This window comes from Charadrius vociferus, unplaced genomic scaffold (genome assembly GCF_000708025.1).
Source record: "Charadrius vociferus isolate BGI_N301 unplaced genomic scaffold, ASM70802v2 scaffold132, whole genome shotgun sequence".
Taxonomy (NCBI): Eukaryota; Metazoa; Chordata; class Aves; order Charadriiformes; family Charadriidae; genus Charadrius; species Charadrius vociferus.
The window spans coordinates 88444-106534 of NW_009647028.1; the positions used below are offsets into that span (position 1 = coordinate 88444).

General features: G+C 44.8%; 1 protein-coding gene across 1 annotated transcript in view; it reads left to right on the forward strand.

Annotated features, from left to right (window-relative positions):
• The first annotated feature begins 1533 nt into the window (after positions 1-1533).
• Positions 1534-18091, forward strand: part of CSNK1G1 (casein kinase 1, gamma 1) — a 90538-nt gene continuing 73980 nt past the window's right edge. The window contains exon 1 of the mRNA XM_009895542.1: positions 1534-1640. The gene's annotated coding sequence lies outside the window, so the exon portion shown is untranslated. The remainder of the gene's footprint in view (positions 1641-18091) is intronic.

The window sequence follows — 18091 nt, forward strand, 5'->3', positions numbered from 1 at the left end:
GGTCAAAGAACTTGGAACAACTTTAGTGTCAAGTAGAACAAAAGCTTGCCTTAAATGCTTTGCAATAAACTTAATATTGGGGGAATACATTCAGCTACGTAATGCCTTTTTGTTTTAGAGGAATGTGTGTCACTTACCGCTGGTACACTGGAGCTGTGGAGCAGTGGTGTGTGTTCCTCACCCCAGTGGTTGGCTTCATTCAGGAGTTGGTGCTGGGTAATTGTAGATGAGGATTAATTAATGACAGCTGTTGTGAGCTCGTGGAGACTTTTGAAGTCTCATACAATGCCATTGAGCAATTCTTGTAGCTTCTTGAGGATGGAAATCATGAATGACAATAGAAGAGCGTGTATGTGACTCGAGCTGGCCTGACAACAGGTTTATGAAAGTACAGGGCAGGGGTAAAACAAATTCCTGAGCTCTTCAGTCAAAGCAGTGTCTCTTGGAAGTGCGGTGATGGTGACTTCGCTCTGTCTTGAACTTGATGTGGGAGAAACCAAAAATACTGTCTGGTACAGGGTGTCCTCCTGCTGTGGTCACAGTAAAGAGTGACCACTTTTTCTCCTGTGCGTTTACAAAATGAGCAGTTTGAGAGGTCGGTATGGACTCTTAAACTTCTACTCTTGCTGTAATAGTTAAAAAAATAAGGATAAAGGTGTTAACTTAAGCACAGGCGTTGAATGCCCACGGCTCTGGGGAGCCTGGCTGCTCATAGCCCATGTGAGGGTGTTTGATGCGGTACTTCAGCATGTCAGAAGAACCTGTCTTCTAGATGATGGTCAGAGCTTCTCAGAACTTCAAGTTGCTCTCTAAAATTTTATTTTTTGTTAGAACAATCCACACGTTTTCTTCCAAAGGAGGTTAAATACTCAAGTTTTGAATGCAGTCCGGACCAGTGTGTCTCTGGTCACCCTGGGCAGAGTCTTCCAGAAATAGTTTGATTTTGGTTCGACCTGTGCATCCCTGTTACAGTGCACTCCCCCGTGGAAATCAGTGTTTGCACCCTGCTCTACCCTAATGGGCTACACGCTCAGGAGGGTGTTATTTAAGGGGAAAAAGGCACCCCCCAAAAAAAACCCTAAAAAAACCCCAAAACCCTTGTGCTTCCTTCTGACTAAAGTGCCTGGAGCATCACAGGAGATGGAGTCAGCGCAGGGATGCTGCGTCACGGGAGTTCAGGTTTGGGAACCTGTTTCCCAACGTGGGGAAACACAGTTCACTGAAGACAAAAACCAAAATTACTGAAGAGTCAGAAACATCTATATTTTAAGCAAACGCTGTCATCTTCTGAACTAAAATTCACATTGTTGCAAAGAAAGCTATTAATTTGCCCTGACATGGGGTAAAGAGAAATACGGCGTTTTCCTGTAAGAAGTGGTGTTTGGCTCCGTTTTGCCTGCAGTATACTTGGAAGTTGGCATATTAAACTGAAAAGTGCAAATGACTTTTTTTTTTTCTTTTTTAGCAGAATAAATCAAGGTTGGAAGTTGCTCATATGGACACTTTGTAAAATGTCCTTTCTTCTTTTCCAGATTTACTACAGATATGACTGGCTGCCTACTCTGCTGCTCCTGTGCCCCAGCGCTTGCTACCCTGTGATTTCAGATAACAAACACAAGAAGTGAGTTACAAAACCTGTGGTGAGTACTGTGTGGCGTGATATTCTGGAGCATCTTAGCATGCAACTCAAATATTCTTTCCTAAAAAATAAAATAAAATAAAAAAAAAACCCCAACCATATATATATGGGAAGACACTATAAAATCCAGTAACTTATAACCAGGGTACGTGAAATATCTATCTGTTAAGCCTGTGGAAGAATGCTTAGAGATGTGAATGCAAGTTGTTCAATTCTTATTCCTTATTTCCATTTTAATATATATTTTTCCCCCCCCTCTCAATTTTTGTCAGCATTTTTCACCAGAAGTAAGTTCTCTGCAAACTTGTATCCCTGATCTACTCTCCCAGCTTTATTTTTAGAAACCTACGTGTTGAGCTGAGAAGTAGGTAGCTGCAATGCTGCATGTCAGTGATGAATATCTCCAACAAGGAAATTGGGTAGGATTAAAGTCGGGGAGAGTCTGAAGTCTTTCGTGGTGAACTGAAGCTTCTCTAAAAGTGCTTTAACTTTGTTACCAGGAGGAGAGTTAATGTGCTCTGTATATAAGCGTTTGTTCCAGTGTGACAAGTAAAATACGGGCTAGGTTGCCTATTCTGTTACATTTGACCTATGAAATGAGCAGAACACTCAAAACTGAAGATGTTGGGAAGACTTTTTTCTGGAACGAAGAAATCAAAGAGAATAATGTTCAGAGGTGAGGGTGTTTGACTGACTCTAGTGTGGATAGATACCTTGGTTTCATGAAAGGGGCAATAGTGATGAAAGTAAACAAAGCGAACAGTGTTTTGATTTGATAAAAGTGATGACCTTGAGAGCAGTGCAAGTCTGTGCTTGGCAAGAGCGTTTTTTGGGGTGTACATAATGAGTACTGCAGGAGTGAAACTGGAACTAGATTTTCCTTTATGGACTTCAGAAAAAACATTATATATAGCAACAAACTATTTTCCTGTTCAAACGTAAGCCAGTGCAGCCTAAGTGATACTGATTAAGTAGTTGAGGCATTTTGTTTAGGGCCATAATTGTGTATCGTCCTTTGGGAATACTGTTTCTACTTTTGGACAAAATGACATGACAAAACAAATTCTTTCTAAATTGTAATTTCCATTTTGTATGTAGAAAGCTTAATGAGCTCTTGCCTTTTGGTAATTTCGGTTGGGGGGTTGGGTAGATGGATGGACAACGGTTTCATGCTTTCAGTAGCTTCCAGCCTGGAGGAGAAATCTGTTTTCAATTTTGCTTGATATTGTATCTCAAATTAGTTTGCAGCTTCATCCCCTTAAAACCAATTTTATCTTTTTTTTTTTTTTTTGGTGCCAGTAGTAGGAGTGCCATTAATTGTTTGAAAAGTCTTTACTTTGAGCAATTCAGACTGGTGCAGTACGGTGTTTTTAATATGGGTCCAACAGAGACTGTAGTCACCTGACGATGCTTCATTTTATATTGTTTTGTCTTAAGGATAAGCCCCGGAAGTCTAAAGTTTTGTTGATACGATGTTGTGAAGGATTTCTTCTGTGACTGAAGTCTTTGGCTTGTTTTTCTTCATCTAGTCTGTACAATGTCTGGGATTTTGGGAACTTCGGGGATTTTTATCAGATCAACCTGTTTGCATGGAGTTTGGGATTATAGATGGCATTTTCACTTGGGTGAAGCTTTTACCTGGCTCACAACGTCTAATTTGTTCCCCCCCTTGCTTTTTGTTCAGCCACTTAACGCATGAGGATGTGGATTCTCAGCACAATCCGCTAGGCAGCGTGAATGCTAAATGATACAACGAGGAGACCCATCTTGTCCCTTTTTAGTGCAGTAGAAGCTGATAATGCATTATCGAAATTCTTCATCAATTCTGAGACAGTGGAAAGTGGTCCTGTCTCGGCCAGGGATCTTGCTCCCAAGCTGCCTATGCTCGTATCCCGTTCCTGCCTGCTTTTATCTGGCTGTATATTTAAATTTAATATTTAAAGAAGCTCTGGTTTTCCCATTTCATGACTTCCACTTGCCCATACTAGCAGCGAGGTGTAAGCTAGCACCCAGACTCGTGTCATTACTCGTTCAGGGAGCATTTCTGTCTTCATCTGTGTGTTCCCTGCCTTGGGATCCCCAAGCAGAGGTGCACTGGCCTGACTTCTTCCCAGCTCCAGTGAAACCAGTGCCAGGTGCTTCCAATCCTGTGTTTGTACTGTGGAAACAGGAGTTGTCCATGTGAGTGAGGAGTTAGCTCTTGATTCTGCCGAGTTGTCCTCCAGCATGCTTGGTGAACCACATACAGCTTGAGGAATATGGCTTTAGGAGCAAATTTTTATTCCTAGATGGCATAAATGAACAAGAGCAGCAGTGGCTGCTCGTTAAATGGTTAAATTCCCAGCTTAAACAGTTGCTCGTGAAGTGGCATTCTGCATAGTAGTAGATCTAGTACATGGTGGTACAGGATAGACCTGGACCAACGGTGGCTTGCACAGCAGAATGCTGTGCCATCTAAGCAATCGGGGTTCACTGCAGAGTGGACTTCTCCAGGTGGTGCTGGAGGAAGCTAGCTGGAACCAAAGTCCTGGAGCCTCTCTCAAAAAAAAAGAGAGACAGCAGTGAAAGCCGTAGGTGCCTCTGCTGTTCTTGGGCTGCGTATTGAGAGCGGTCCTGATGATGTGTGGTAGCTAAAATATCCTTCTGTACGCAAAGCTTTCTAGTTGTATTAGTCATCCATCAGGCTTCTGGATTATTTAAGTGCTGAAGCTCTCTTCAAAGAACAGCGATATCTATTTGTAGAAAGGTACATAACGTGAAGTGCAATTCCAGTATATTAGAACTATGCTGCTTGCGATGTTCTTGGGAATGCTGCCTCTCCTGTTGTGGGACTTCGTGGTCTATAAAGCCCCTATCCAAGATCTGTAATCTTATGAGGCTTCTAGTTGGTCTTAGGGACTTGAATGGTGATGCCATTAGAGCTCCTTCCCAAATTTTTCCAAAAATCACACCTCCTGTTCAGTGTTCAGCTGTTGGGTGTTGGTCTTCAAACTCTGATAAACCTCAAGGAAAAGTGACCGAAAAGGTGCTCTGTAGCATTAAGGAAAAATATTCTTCTAATAGACATGGGGGAGCCCCTAACTCAAATAGTTAATGACCAAAACCATCTTCTGTAACTCTTTAACTTGTACTGACTTGATCTCAGTCTGAAAATGCCTAGAGCTGAACTGGTCCATTTTTAAGCTGTAATTCATCTGTCTCTGCTCTTTATGGAAAATCTTTAGGACAGCTGCTAGCTAGGAGGTTAATTACAATACAGCATGATTATATGCTCATAAACTTAGAGAAAACTCAAATCTTCATGGCTTTTGTAGTGCGTATGGGTTCACTTTGCTGTATTCTAACCCAAAAATTAAATGCGGGGTTTCATGTAATGTTTGAGACTCATAGACTGGCAAAACACTTGTTCTTGCTTATGCAGTCTGGCTTTTATGTAACTCATTATTTTTGCTCAAATGTTGCAGATAGTCTGTTTCCTCTAGCAACAGCCACCAGATGTTTAGCTGAACAAGACTTAATTCTTTAAAATTGACCTGTAAGAAATGTGTGAAGGCGAACACGGGGGCGGAACAATTGTATATCAGCATGATTTCCATTTCCTTGCTAAAAACCCAGTGCAAGCCTTGCAGTTTCATTCGAGCAACGATGGATCCTTGTTTTTTGTGGTACGCTATGAGGCCTTTTCCATGGTTTTTAATGTTTCCATAAATGTACTGTTGGGAGGGGGGAGGATGGGATCAAGCTGTCTTACGAGAATTCGCATTACTTGGGCAATTAGCACTCTATGGGCTCAGTTTATCTGGCGGCTATGCCACCGTGAGATCCTGCTATGGATTCTGGTTGTCAGCTAGGCTTCTTATCTACCTGTAGGTTCTCTGTGATCAACCCCTGTGCGTTGCTGGACTGATTCTATTTCATATTTCCATGGGAAACCAACTCCTGTCTTGGTTTTTCAGCTGGGTAAAAGGAGTGCCCCAGTGTTTTTCTGGGGGATGTGGGGTGAGTAGTGCTGATGGTGACTGCTAGGAGGTCTAAGCAGCTCTTGTCTCTGAAACATCCCCGTTCCAGGGCTTCAAGTAGCACTGTCCTTCTGAGACTGCTCTGCATGGGAGAAGACTGTACAGGGACTCTTCTGCTGGGTGTGAATGATCTGGTACCTGGATTTTTGGGTCTGTTGTGTTCTCCTCTGGGTCTGCAGAGACTAGATAAAGCAGAGCTGTGCCATTTCCCTTCCCTTACCTGCAAGGATATCTTGCTCCAGATCTTGTTGCGCTTCCCCCCGTGCGGTTTGGACATGAAGGTGTGTGTAGTGGACAGTCAAGGTAACTGTAATGGTGGTCTCGTGGCTGGACCTTCAGTCACTCTCTGAACAGCATCTTTGGTGTAGCTAGGATGCAGCTTTTAAGAATCTGGATGCATGACAAGCCGCGCGGATAATCTTCAAGAATAAATTTATTGGTCTTTAACTGGGGGAAGTGGTGACAGGTCTGTATCAGAGAAGTATGGATTGGGCAGAGAAGTGTGGCTCTGCAGATGGCTTCGAGGTTTCAGAGGTCAAAGTATCTGCTGGTTTAGCTTAGAGATATTTCAGCTGGAAATAATACTTACCCTAGTGCTGGAAATGCTTCAGGACACAGTGCGGATGGTCCAGTCTTCACAACTAGGGATTTTGGTACCTTAGCTTTTGTTTTGATGCTTTTTCAGAAGTTCTAGATGCCTACCGCAAAATTTTGATATCACTTAAGCAGGAGGTAACTTGGATGTCCTTTTGTTCTGGTAAGATGTAAGACTGGTACTTGAAGTCGCACCTCGAACTCCTTTCCTTTATGCTGATTGCATCAGGTTTGCCTTTTCAATAATTTTCAAAACTTGTGAGTGGGAATACTTACAGTAAGACATCGCTGAAATGAGCTTGTGGGCCACGTGCTTGCTGGCCACTCGCTGGGTTTCACTGCATTTCCCAGCTGTTGTCATCTTTGCACAGCGAGTTGCATTTGTTTCTCCTTTAAGCACATGCTAGATAACTCCTTCAAAATGCGATCGAATTATTTTGCTTACTAAAAATCTGCTGGTTTTGAAATTCAGCGTTTCCTATCCTGTTTTTCCCCTGGTGGGATGGGGGAGGGAGGCTGTGCTACGTCCCGGTGTTTCGGAAACATGTGAGGGTGGAAGATGTGGCTGCAGTTTCAGTGAAAGCTGTTGCTACTGCAGTTAACACAAATGAAAGCCTTTATGTTCTTGGCATTCTGTTGTTGTACAGGATAGGAAAATACTGAAGATTACCAGACAAGAGGGGAAGCAGTGCTCTTTGAGTACGTGCGTTTATTTTGAGGTGTTAGAAGAATCATAAATGGCCAATTGTCTGCAAGTTCCGCAGCTGTCCATTTAATGGAACAACAATGTATGACAACCTGCTGCTGCTGAAAAGGATGATGCCATCTACCTGTACCTTTCCTCGGGCACTCTGAGGCTTTTTTTTTTTTAACCTTTCAGTAGGGATTCAGCTTGGGAACCTAATGGAAAGCCATGCAGTCCTGGAGCTGACTTGCTGAGAGGTCAAAGGAGTACCAGAACTGGGGAGACTTGAGGGTATTTGATGGAAGGAGGAGCGGGAAGATGACTTTTAGGGCAGCTAGATGTTAAATGGGATGAGCTGTCTGATGTGTATGGCTGCTCTGGTAACCAGGGGGCTACTTGGTTCTTCTGACCAACTCATCTGTCTCCTCTAGCCCCCAGGAGACACCTAACACCTGGCTTTGACTCCCACTCTGTCCTTCCTTGAACCTAGGACATGGGCAGAGCGGGAAGCTGGGACCAGGCAAGGTCAGGATGAGGTGCGTGGGAGGAAGGAGGTGGTGGTAGGTACACTTGGGGGCCCATCTCTGAGGATACGAATCTCTCCCTCTAACCCCACACCAGGCTTGGCAGTACTTGGACTCTGTGCTTCCCATCGCTCATCTGGCCTGTGCTCCCCGGGTCGTAGCACACCAGTGCTGCTGGTACCATTTGTGAAGCTGTCCCGTACCTTCTGGACAGGGTCTTGCCCTGTAGTTGAAGAGCCGTGACCCGGATCTACAGCTGCTGACTCCTTTGGGCTGGAGCTGCCTTGTCTTTGCTTAATTTCAGTTTTTAGCCTGTCTCAGCCTGGCCGCTAAACTACTAAGGCTGCTGTAATCTAGACTGATGGTGGTCTGTTACGTCCCGGGGGATGGGGTAGAGGAGGCTGAACCACTCTGATGTGGAAGCAGCGTTTCAGACTTGCGGGGGGCTGTAGAGGAGTCGTGGAGCCATTTGGGGATTTACCTGAAGGTAGCCACTAAGAGCATGGAAACTGGGTGACAAGTGTTCCTGGGATGAACCAACGGCTGGCTGAGAGGTCTGCCTGCTGTTTACTTCCCTCGGGTCACAAGAAATCCAGAGGTAAATGCTTAATCATTTCAATTCTAAGGTTTTGGAAGTTTTTCTCATCACCTTGAACCACCTTACTGTGCTTCAGCATTTGCAATTGATTATTGAACGTGTCACTGTGTATCTGAGCTACTATAAGATCAAAACCAGAAAAGCAGAGTACATACGGAGCTTTGACTTGCACCCAAACTCTGTGTGGCGGTGCTGTCATAAATAGATCTGTGAAGGCTGTTTTTGAGCAGTGCATGGATGCGTAGTCTCACGGATTGTTTTCCAGGACCCCCACCCCCAGGAAAACGAAAACTTATTAATTGATCACCACATAGATCAGGTATAAGCTGCTTTATACGTATACATGAACTGGAACAATTGTTTTATAGCATAACTGAGCTTTCCTTCAAACAATCAAAATCCCACCGCTAACATGCACCTACCCCAGTACTGCAGGAAATAATTCCTGTAAAAGGCTGTAAAATGTTAATCCTTTTATTTTCTCAGCGTGCGAGTGTGTAAGAGAGGTCAGAGGATACGTGGGCGTTGTCAGCTATATTTGGTACCATTTCAGGCAAAACCAAAAGAGTGTGAGCAGTAATTAAGCTAACTCCTATACGTTTGAATTGGTGATGAACAGCCCCACTAACGACCACTGGTTTGCTGCTGGCTGCTGTAACTCAGCTGTGCTCAGATAAACTGCTCCTGGAAGTGGCATCTTCTGTTTCCGTCCAGAAATCCTTCGGTGTGAGAGATTCCAGATTTGCACATGTGCTGCATTTGCACGTGTGCCCTGTGGAAGAAGAGCAGATAAGCTTCAGATAATGGGTTATCCCTACTTGCTTCCTAGCCAGCTGACAGGTAACGGTGAGCTATTTCTAAAGGCAAATACCTGATTGCTGTCATCTTCTCTTCCTCAAGCAGCAGCAGAGGTTTGCAGTGTTGTAGTAAATCACTTTAGAGGGAGCAGGTAATGAAGTGAGGTCCCCTGGGGAGGTTGTGGCAGCTGTTGGATATCTGACTGCTACTTGTAGACGTGGTCAAGCAGTGATCCCTCATAAACAAGGGTTTGACTGTATTTGGGTAGGCTGTCCCCTCTTCCATCTGCAGCTTCACCTTGTCCCGAGGTGCATTCTGCAGAGGGATGATCGCCAGACCACCGTGGTTGAGAGCTTATTTTGTGTTTTAATGTTGAGTCTTCAGATGCTGGGAAGTCCAATTTTTAGCCTTTCCCGTAAAAGGCAGCAGATGTCAGATTGTCCTCAGTGTCCTTTTCTCCTGAAATTTCTTCACCAGCTGAATGAGGATCAAATCTCTACGGTTCCTGTGACAAAAAAATACTTTTCTGGTTGTTTTTCTCCTGCATATCAATGGCAATGTCACTTAGAAAAAGAAAAGCCTTTCCTGATGTAGATGTTAAGTTGGCCACACGGAAACTGGATTGAGTTTCACTTTTTCTGGGATGCTGTCTTTGGTCCTGTGAACAAGAGGCTGGTTAACGTCAAACGAGCTCTGAAGGTTAAGATGGTGAGATACCTCACTTGATGCAAGCTGCAGAGCACTGTTCTGTGATCTGTGGGTACCAGAAGGCTACAAAGCTTCAGAAAGAAGCAGGACAAGTTCATTCAAGTGGAGAAAATTAGTCCAGCATCGTTGCATTGATCTCACTGCAGGTCGTGAAAGGGTCTTCAAGTCTTTAGCTCCGATATAGAGCATCGCTGTGCATTTCCTGTGCTCCTGTGGTCTTGGCTGGATGTTGCTACCAGCCACCAAAGATGGGGTGTTATGCCAAATGCGCCCTTTGTATATCTTGGTGTGCTTTCTCGTGCTCTGATTGCACCTGTGCTTTTATGCCATGAATTTCTCCTGAAAAATCTGAAATGTCCGTGTGCCACCTGCCGGTTTTCATGACCTGACTGAGAAGACTAAGCTGGAAATGGCATGAATTTTTTCGCGTGTGATGATTCAAAGGGATATTTTGTAGCTGAATACAGAGCCATTTTCAGGTTTCAAACCTTAAAAGATGACTTTTGAAAAGTGCCCGATATGCAGGCCAATGCCGGGCATTGTATATAGATGCTATCAAGAGGTGCTGTCTTTCCTTGTGGAAGAACTGCCTTGTAGGCTGAAGAACTGGGCTCATTTTTTTTTTTTTCAGCTTTCTTAAGGTTATGTTGTTTACATGAAAGGGGAACAGGCACTGAAATGAAGTAATTAATCTTGAAAATATAATTTTCAGATAGTACCTAAAGGTGATGTGTAGTTGAGAGAGGCAGGGTTTCAGCAATGTGTTCTCGGGGGCTCAACCTTTTATGTAAGTGAAGATCTGGCGGTGGGGAAGGATTTGGATGGGAGGTTGATGCCTTTCAGAGAATGGAAAGACACTTGGTAGCATAAATACTCTTGACTTTTCTCACGGTTAGGAGGTAAGCCTCTGCATGGGACAAAAAAACCCCACTTCTTGTTTTAGATCATGTTATTAAAACTAATAGGGTGGAATAAGGTGTTGTGTTTCTACTCAACAAGACCGGTGCTTGTGAAATAAATGCTAAAGCTCAGTGTGAAGAAATCTGCCAGCCATAACTAGTCCAAGGCCATGTGTTGGAGGGCAAAGGGACGTTATCATCGGGGTGTGCTTTCCTTGGCTACAAATCTCTGGAAGTACCTGTGTTGCGTCTCTACTTTATTGTAAAAGATAAACTTAACTCTTGAGTCTAGATGAGCGTGAAAGGGTAGAACAAATAGCTTTCTCCTCCAACTTCAGGAGCCAAGGACTTCCTCTGATCATCACTCCTTGCTTACTGTTTGTTTCTTTGGGCGTTGGCTTCAGTTTCTCCCCGTTGCTAATGCAGGGGAAGCCCGAAAGTGTCTTCTAATCTCTTTGCACCAAACTCATCTGAGTTGCCTTAATCTTATCTCAGGGACTTATTTTGGGTCTTGAGAAATCTTTCGGCTTCTCCTCTGCAGCGTTGCTGATTTTGAAGCCATTATAGGGTGGGAAATACAGTAGCACAGAGCTGTAGTTACTACAGCTTCTTCTGTTTCCGTGCTTCCTTAAACCTTCATTTATGTACTTGGTAGCCAGCTTCAGTTTGAAATATCTGCCAAGTGCTCACTCTCACTTACTTGTTGAATAGCAAGCTTGTACGGTTCCCGGTGTGTTTATTTTATATATGAAGAACAACAGCAAAGCTAGCTGGTACTGTGTGCTTTGGGAGCAAGGGTGCGCCCATCAGGACAATCTCAGCTGAGATCAAAATACTCGTGCTTTGCCCCAAGGTCTTTGCATTCTGATCCTGTAACATACGGAGTAAATGACTTCAAGAAAAGCTTAGGAAATGTGGTTTCAGTGTTTGGATAATCCAGTATCTAATAAGACCGAGGTTGTGAAGCTTTTCTTGTGGACAAGGATAAGCGACGACTCTTCCGTGTGCGTTCCTTTGTGTTACACTGCATAAACGAGCTTGGGCTTCCTTATTTTCCTCAGTGAGGGAACACACGTGGATTGCTCTCCTCTGGCTTTATCATAATAGCTGGAGAAATTTAAGGTCTTTGAATTCTTTGTCAATTGGGATTGAAACACATGAATGGGTTAGAAGCTTGCAAAACAGGGATACCAACACAGCGAAGACCAGCAAGTAAGTCTAATTCCTTGAGGAATGGAGCAAAATATTTTTTTGTTAACCGCAAGACTTTACTCTTGTTCGTACTAGGTGGTATTTATAGTTTTAATGGTATGTGCCTTGCCTTTCCTTCCTAAGAGATTGCTGGACCGCAAGTGGGTGGAAGATTTGTTTGGTTTGGCACAATATTCACTTCACATAGGCATGTCTCAAGTTTACAGCAAACAGAGGAGCCAGGCCGTGAGCCGTGCAAAGCCCTTAACGTGAGGGAAAGGAGAGAAGTAGGAAAAGTTGTCGTGTAAAACTACCTCTCTGAAGCCAAAACATCTCTTCAACTCATTTTCCCCTGCCAGCTTACACGCCCTTTCCTTAAGCTGACATCGTTCCTTCAAATGCGATGTGAGCTTGAACGCTTGTGTCAGTGCTGCTTGTTCCTGCTGCTCGCAGTCATTGCTCGAAACCGAATGTGCTGCGGGTTGGGCATGCAGCATCCCCATTTTGGGTGCTGAATACCTTCAGTGGTGATCCCCTTCTGGCACTGGGAAGTTCAAATTCAAATGGAAGTAACCGAGGTGGCAAGGTGACCTGGCAAAAAGGTAGCCCAGGTGTTCCAACCTACACCATTCTGTGATTCACTTACTAATTAAGTTGTTTCTTGACCTGAGAAATAAGCATCAGGTGGTGGGACAGTGCTGAGATGCAGACAAAGGGTTATCGGTAGCAGCGGCGGAGGTTGGCATGAATTAGATCCACTGCCATGACCTTAGCACAGCGGCAGCACTGAATACATCTGGCTTTGATAATGAAAATAAACACGCTGTGGAAGCTGAATACCGCTTTGGAGCCATTATTTGCAGCTGAAGAATGGGTCCGCTTTGTGTGCGCAGGGTCACCAAGTGGTGCTCCTGTGTGGGACTGGGTTTGGGCTCTCGGTGAGGGGGGACACTGTTGCTGCCCACCTTCAGGCTCCCTTTCTGCGGAGACAGAGGACTGTGTTTTTTCCTGGTATGCAGGGATTTTGTGGATTGCCAGATGTCCTTGCTGGCATTAACACCCTCTCACATCTTGGGCATGTTCTCCATCACCCGGCGCAAAGGTGGGGTGGTGATGTCTGGCCACCTGTATTTGTGACCCTGTGTTCAGGAAAAGAGTGTGAAATAGTGATGTCTCGTGACCAGGCTGATCCTTTGCAAATTCATATGTGTCTGATTACTGTGTATTTAAGGGGGGAACTTTGAGCTTGATGGTGTGTGAAGGCAAACGCTGCCACCTGGATGGGTGCAGTCAAAAGAAACCTCCAGAGCTTATCTCAAGACTGTCACTGTGAGAAACCAAAGAGTATTTGTTGCTGTCTCTTACGCTGCTCGTGCCACCCAGACGTGTCCTAGTGCTCTGAGCGGCTTTACATGGGATGCCAACATGGAGAGGCTACATCTCCTGATGCTGCTCTACCCGCTGTAGCACATGGACCTCATCTCAGCAAGCAACGCGGGTGATTTTTACAAAGAAGCTGCATCTTGCGAAGCACAGGTGGAAAAATGATGGGCGCGAGATGGTGTTTGCTAATAAATCTGGAAGAAGCTAAAACACCCATCCAGCATGTGAAGACTTTTAGGCCACTGTCAACTTGCTGCCTTCAGATTTGAGGAAGAAAGAAAAAAAAAAAAACCAACCCCAACCTACAAAACCAATCAACAACAAAAAACCTCCAAGTAACACATTTATTTTTTTTTAAAGCCATGCAACTTGCTCCCTGGAGTATCAATGGCTTTCCACTGCGGGCTGGTGCTACAGGCTATTTCCTTGCCATGCCGAGGAAATAACTAAGCACAAACATTTACTTTCTGTGAACCAACGCAACTGTCTAACTGTGTATCTTGAGATTATTATGCCTAATTGCTCTGCCGAGGAAGTGCAGGTTTTATGGAGCTCACGATGTTTGTGTGGGTGTAGCCTATCTTGCCACTTGCGGGCACAGAACGAAACCAGTAACCAAGCCTGTACCTTGCACTGGGGAGGAGACAGCTCATAGCTGCCGGCGAAAGGAGTGACCTTTGCTTTGTTTAGAAATAAATAAATATATAAAAAAAAAATTTAAATGGTGAGAGACAGAAGTATTTTGCGAAACTATCACAGAGCATTTTTTGGCACTCCTGCAAGGGGGCTGTGCTTCTCCAGCAGGTGTTTCGCTTGTTCTGCATGTAATTCTTGGCGTCTTCCAATCATGTAAGCCATCCCCAGCAACCTCTTCTGACAGCTGAGCTGCTTTGTAAGGATATGCAGTTGGGAGCTCTGAAAAGGGGGAATCTTAAATCTCAGAGAGAAAGTAAAAGGTGGTTCTTTATATGCCGTAAGGATGCAGCCCTGCAGGAGAGGTGGTTTTTTTTCCTGACGGCTTGTTTTGGGTCTGTAGCACAGCTGCGGTGCTGACTTCATGGAGTTTTTATAATCCCATAATGGGAAGGGAAGACAAATCACTGCAGCAGGTTTCAGGCTTTTGAGAGTATTTGTAGCATTAAGCTCTGTCATTTTTAAGGTAAGTGAGCTGTGCCAGTAAAAACCTGACCCTACAAAAAATATAGGGGTGGAAGAGAATGAGGCAACGGCAGGGAATGGTGGTGCTGGAACTGGTGCCCCTTCTTGGTGTAGCAGCTTTTGAGATTCCTTCAGCCTAAGCAAAGTGATGTATTTATTAAACCCAAATGAGCAGGCTTCATCAACCAGGAGTCTTGGTTCTTACCTTCTCCTACCTTGAGCTCTTTAACCTCTGCACGAGGTTGTGAGGTTTGTCACCCCTGTTTGACAGCAATTTGCCTCCCAATAAACATCACGTTAAAGGCTGGAGGAGATTTCTCTCTGTATATAGGTCTTGGGTACATAGTTTCCTCTTCGAGACATAGCTTAGTTGCGAGCAAAATATGTAGGTAATGTCAGTTGAATTCCTGCCAAACATCTAATTATATGAAGTGACAGCATGGTCTGATCCTCTGTCCCGTGACTGCTGGAAAAGGCAGTATCTTCAGGAAGGAGAAGGTGAAGTTCAGGCATTAAAACAAAAAGACATATACGTTAAATTGCTGAGTATTCAGTTTTTTTGTGTTTCCTCTTAATAAACTATTTCTCTCCTTTTGGCATCACCATTACTTTTTTTTTTTTAAAGAGATGCTGATATCACAGCTCACTATCTCTTACATCACCAAGTTTCCAATTTGTTAACCAGCTCATCCGAGGAGTTTCTAGTGATGAGCAACCTGGAGTTGGGACCAAGTTGAGTCTGTTGGGCAACAGCGAGAGTCTGTGGGATGGAGTCACGCGGACTGGGCAGGGTTGTCTGCTTCCCTATTTTCTGTGGGGTGTATGGGCTTTGTCTGCCAGTCCAGGTCTTAAAGTTTAGCTCCACAGGCTGCACAGAGTATGCTTGTGACTTTTACCTACCTAACTGTTGTTTTGGGTCATATCCCCTTATAGGTTTCTGGGTTTGTCCTCTCTTGATCTGAGGCTGAGCGGTGAAGAACAACTTCTTCAGTTTCTGTGATGTTGAATGTTGCCCCACTAGGACAAGAAAGCATGTAGTCTTACACCTGAATTTGCTTGGGCTGATTGCTGATACTCATCCCTGGAAGACACACCTAAGCTGGGATGAATCTTGCCTGATTTGTGGTGTGTGCAGTTGCTCAGGGCCTAAATCCTTGCACTGAATTAGGTGCTTGCATGAAGCAAGCCCTTTCTGAAGGCACCTATTTTTGATGCACGTTCGTTCCTTTTGCATGGAAGCTGTATTTTCTCTAAGGCTTTGCCGCTTCGTGTAGCAGTCACAGAGTGCCATTATACCTGTATTCAGGGCTCAGTGCTGTGGGAGGCCAGAATGGCTTTCCTCTGTCTCCTGAGGTGCAAACACTGAGCAGCATCAATGTGATGTTTCACATCAACAAGACACAGCGTATGTTCTCTTCCCTGTCTAGTAGTCTTCTGGTCTTTGCAGCTGTGTACTGGATATCATATTGTCTACATGCCGGTTAATACCAAGCAGGGGTTGCACTGCTGCTTCAGACCACCAGCGGGCATCATCCTGGGCCTCTACTTAACCTGGTTTCAGAGGCTGAGATCCTGAATCATGGAATTGTTCAGGTTGGAAGGGACCTTTACAATCATTTGAGTCCAACCATCAACCTAACACTGCCAAAACCACCGTTAAACCATGTCCCTCAGCACCATGCCTACCCGTCTTATATAAGTACCTCCAGGGATGGCGATTCCACCACAGCCCAGGGCAGCCTGTTCCAGTGCTTGACAACCCTTTTGGTGGAGAAATTTTTCCAAATATCCAATCTAAACCTTCCTAGCACAACTTGAGGCTGATTCCTCTTGTCCTGACCAGCAGTTTCAGAAGCTCTTTTTAGGAGCTGGTATGAGCCTTGGTAGAGGTTTGGAGCCTTTTTGATCTGAGGCAACCGAGAAATTGTTCTGCTTGTTTGTCCTCAGTGGCACTCTGGGTATTGGTGGGACAGAGGAGAGGCAACCTGTTCCCATCAGGCGGTCACAGGCTGAGTCTGGGGACCCGCAGCTCCCCTCATGTTGGGGTACAGAGAGCCTACAGCTCAATCCCACTTCACTGCTGCTTTGTAATGACACCATTTCTGTTGATACAGGGTGGCACTTGATGCGAAGGTGTTCTTCCCTGGGGAAACATACTTGATGAGTGCTTGTGGTCATCTTGATGCGTGGCCAAATTCTTCTCAGCACCTCTTTGTATTAGTCAGGGCTGCCTGTCATCTCGAGCTGGGTTTCACTAACACATCTTCTGCCTACCCATTACTATCAAGGGGTCTTTGGTTTTCTTTGACCCTGTCTTCTCAAGTTCATGAGGATTTTTCTTCTAGTAAAAGGCTTTTCCCCTACCCCACACGCACACACTGTGAAAGCTCTATTGGCTCTGAACTTGATCCTTGCATTCCTTTCTGAAAGCAGAAAAAAGCACTTCATGGTTTGGATAGAGCAAAGGGTTTGGGTTTTTTTTGTGTTTAACCGCCAGATTTACCAGTCTCTTCAAGCTCTCTGAGCTTGTTTGCAATTCATCCTCCAGGCTGCTTCTCCTTGCCAGGCGGTGCGCAGATAAAACAGTCGTGGACTATTGAGGTGCATCTGTGTTTAAATGATGCTATAAATCTGTAAAAGTGATGTTGCTGCCAGTGATCCCAGCCTGCTCCAGAGCCCAAGCCGTGGTGGTGGTCTTGTTGAGGACTCTGTTCATCGTTGATACCAGTAACTGCAGACTACGTCCATCAACCGCCACGGGTGCACCTGAATCTGCCTGATGTGGGTTATTTCTTGAAGGTGCACGTGGCTGTCTAGAAATCATCTCTACTTTGGTAGACATTACCCTTTACTACTTCAAATCCATTGCCTGAAAGGAAGGGGTTGGTGTGGGTGTCTCTCTTTTTGCTGTTAGGCAACCTGGTATTTTCAGATGGGGGAAAAAACCCCACAGGTACTTGTGATGCCTGGCTATTGGAGAAGAGAACATCTGCAGGGTTTTCATCCTGCCCTGGATCTGTTGCAGACCCTTTGCTCCTGCTGGGTTTTTCCTCGTTTCCTGTGCAGCATCCTCATAAATATCTATTTCTGCTGGAACCTGATCTTACGTGGCCTTACACAGCCTATTTTGCAAGCAGAGATGGTATCCTAAACATCATCCTTTTTGCCAGTCTTTGAGAAACCTTTCAACCGCTGGATTTGAAAGCTGGCATCAGTTACTGTGATATCAGGAGGTGGATCTCCAAAACTTTGTGGATGTGTGACAGTTCCCTCCTGGGGCAGCGGGAGCGGAGGGACTGCCGAGGCCGCTGAGGATGCAGTGCTGGGGCTGGTGGTGTGCAGCCAGCTGTGTGTGGGCTCAACACCTGCGTCGTTCCGAGGTGCTCGCTGCTGACAAATGGGGATTTGGCATTCTGTCAGGCTTTTGTGCAGAGGGATGTGTGTCTGACTTCTGCAGCAAGCCTCAGAAGATAGAGGGGAGCTGATCTGGCAGTTGCTCTTCAGTCTTTTCTTTTCTCTTCCCAGACTAAAAAAAAAATAAAAAATAATTAAAATAGCAGAGCTCAGGTTTCATTAGGGGAGTTTTACATTTTATTTAAGCATTCAACTTGTTCATTTAGCTGTTCCAACATAATGTTACTCTTCATAAGAAGTGCTAACCCTCTTTTTCTGCCAGATTATGATCTGTAGTGCTTTGTTAAACGTATAAGAATATGTATACATGGCTGCTGGTGTATGTTTGGCTTGAACTCGAGTGGGGAAGAGAAGTCGATGAACCTAGCTTGCATCACACAAACCACTTCCTTGAAAAATGGTCTCGTCTTGGTTTTGACTCCCTTTGTGTGAAAGAACTAAATTACTAACTAAATTACTTCCCCCCCCCCCCCATCATTCT